A 3,399-nucleotide genomic window follows, 5' to 3' on the forward strand; every position below is an offset into this window, starting at 1 on the left:
AAAGAAATAAAAACAGTATTAATATTTAGATAATCAGGACCAGTTGGAAAGTAAGTCGAGGAACAGTTGCTGTAAAATGTTTCCGCTTACTCTGGTGTAAAGTTGTTCAGCGGATGTTTTCAAAAGATGCTTACAGTCAAGAATAAACTGTAGAAAGTGGATCATAACTCGTGCTAATGTTGTACCTATAGAGGAAAAGTTAAAGGGAAAGTTTTCTGAAGGGAGTTTTGTGACTTTTCCTTTCACAACAAAGAAGTGTCTGAGGCTGAATGTTCTTTTCTTCAACCCTCTGAATGTGCATTTCTCAATCCCTCTGATGCTCTAAAAACCCACTGATGCGGCCCTCCAAGTAAATTAGAAGAAGTTCGTTAAAGATTATTAACAGCTTTTCAAAGCCGGTTCGCCACAAAGGCACCGAGATGCTAAATCTTTATGTCTGTTGTCCCGGCACACAGAGGCCGGTTTGTTCTACGTCCAGGGCCTTGGCACGCTCTGACTCCGTCTCCGTTTCCAGGCCTCGGCTTTACCTCCCTTCTGCTCTGATTATGAGCTGAGGTGTAAAACTGAAGAGTCAACACCACAGACAAAACAAGCCCTCAGCTGTGTTTGCATTAGCACTCAACTCAAAAACACTCCGAGGGACAAAAAAGCACCAGCTCATTTTCTGCTTCACCCCAAAACCCTAACTCAGAGAAAATCTGGTGTTTCCAGGGGAGAAACAACAACAGCACCATGCTGCACATGTGCTTTTATACTGACAGTAAAGTGCCAGGGAGGAAGCTGGTTAGGCGGCCAGGCAGCTAGCTAAATGTCCCACTTTGAGTTTGCATGGCAGCAAAAAAAAAAGAAACGTTTTTAGAAAAGAAAATCAGGATGAAAGTGTGCAACATTTTTGGCTACATTCCTCCTCATGTGCAGCTTTCTATTCGGGCACATTCATGCTTTAAGTGCGATCAAACAAAGCAGCGTTATCTAATCGTTATCGACCTTATTGTCAACTGATATCTTGGTTAAATATGCAGCTGTGAGTGTTTGGCAAGCAGCTCAGGGTAGAAACAAAAAGAGAAAAAATGTGAACCTCCGCCTGCTGTGTATCAGCTGCAGGGAGGCTCGGGGAGTTGGCCGCTTGCCTCACTGCCAGCCAGACAGACAGACAGTGTGAAAAGAAAAAAAGAAAAAACTTTATTGAACTTTATTGGATCAAGGTGGAGACGTTGGAGACGCTGATCTGTGCTTGGATCAGACTGAAGTGCCGTTTTTTTTTCCTTTCTCTTTTTCAGGACTCACAGTCTGTCTAGAATGGATAAAAAACATCAAGAGCTAAAGTGAACTGATGTGAAATATCAGAAATACTCGTCTTTTTCATCTGAATCTGAAAACGTCACGTGCCCTGCCCTCCATTTCAGAATGGAGATTCACTTTTAGAAAAGCAGTCAGTCAGGGCAGCTCACAGCAGCTGGATTTGCAATTTCACAAAATCACACAGAACGACATACAAACTGCAGGTGACTTTGCCTTTCTGAGGTTGATGTGTTTTTAATTTGGTGTCTGTTTGGACCTCATGTTGATAAAGTGATGGGATATAAAATAGTTTGTCTGTACATGGTGTTTTATTTTGAAATTTCTAGGCTACTCAATGCACCCCCGTGTCTGACTTGTTGTCTGAGTCGATGTGCTTTGTTGAGCTTCACGCGTGCTGGAAGTGCCTCAGAGGAAGGTAGATTCTACAATTCACTTAGCAGACTCTTTTATCCAAAGCGACGTACATCAGAGAGTAAGAACAACACAAACAAAGATCTAGAAAAAAGGAAACAATGTGAGTAAGAGCAAACGATCAGCTTTGAGTCTGATTGGACACACAGGTGCTGACAGGAAGTGACCAGAGGCAAAGCACAACATTGAGGGCAGTTCTTGAGAGCTCTAATCAGTATAGAAACCATCTTATAAGTCGTCGTTATCAAACAAAAACCATCGTCATTACCATCATCATCATCAATAATATGGAGACCATCATCATTAAGTTAGTAGGTATTCATGAAAGAGCTGGGTCTTTAGCTTTTTCTTAAAGGTGCAGAGGGACTCTGCAGATCACATGGAGTTAGTTTTAGATTCGGTATGTATTGTGAGGGGGAGCAGAGTGAAGTGGGATGCACCGTAGAACGCCGAGGTGCAGTTGAAGCCCGAGCGTTGACCAGAGAGGGCGCAATCAGCTCCAGAGTTCACTCGGATACTTTGAGGTTCAGCAGCGAGAACACTGAACTGCATTGATTTAGTGTTGAGGTGCTGCCAGTGCTAAAAAAGGCACGTGTGGACACAGGCTCTTAGTGTCGTTGTCATGCCAATTTACTTCAATCCTTTCTTCTTTTTATCCCTCTGTTTTTTTTTCTACTTTTCTTTTCCTCTTCCTTACGTTTTACCTCATATCTACATTCTGTCATTTTCTTCACTCCTTTTTTGTCTCTCCCATCAGTATATCCTCTCCTCTTTCCTTACTCAATTCCTTGAATCCTTCCAGCTTTCCTTGTTTCCTCTCTTAACTTTTCCAGTTCCTCCCTTCCTTTTATTCTCTATTGTCTCCTCATTTCTCACCTCTTGACCGCCATTACTATCCTCCTTCCATCTCTGTTTATTTCCCTTCCTTTATTTTATTTATTCCCCCTCTCCTTCCCTTTTTACTTCCTTGTATTCTTCTTTTTTGCTTCCTCTTGTATCTTATTTCCTTCTTCGGTTCTTTGACCCTTTGCTTGTTTCTTTTTTAAATTCTCTGTCAGAATGAAAACTAGAGATGCTTCATGAAATGAGCTTAAATGTTGTTGCTCATCCAGGAGGGTTTCATGTTCAGGTCTACGTGTACTGAAGGGATTTCTCACTGTTTAGGCTCGCAGCAGGTCTTCATTTTCACATCCAGATGACGGTCTAAGACATCCAGCAGACAGCAGACTATACATTTCACTACACAAACATACATTGAACACAGCGGTGAGCGGGCACCGAGCCAAAACGGTGAACAAGCTCTTGTGTTTTTGGAGTTACATAAAGTCAGCTGTGTCTCCTCTCACGGGGTCAGCCGCTCCTCTGAAGGCTTCAGTCTCACATTATCAGAGCGTCTGAGATGTATCTTTGATCAGATAACATCAGGGCTTCATTTCTAATGACACACAGGCAGCTGGGTGGTGTGTTTATCCGGAGCTGCTGCAGAGACACTGACACAGACTGATGACTCGTGGAGGTATGACCTGGAATCCTCAACACATTTTTATTTTTTATTTTTTTTCCATCATCATTTTATTTGGGATGGGTATACAACGATCGACAAACTGTACACAGAATGTCAGTATATCCCTTCCCTCCACCGACATGAACACATACATAGGCGTTCATGCATCCTCAACTCATTTA

The sequence above is a fragment of the Labrus bergylta genome, chromosome 18, assembly GCF_963930695.1.
Source record: "Labrus bergylta chromosome 18, fLabBer1.1, whole genome shotgun sequence".
Lineage (NCBI taxonomy): Eukaryota > Metazoa > Chordata > Actinopteri > Labriformes > Labridae > Labrus > Labrus bergylta.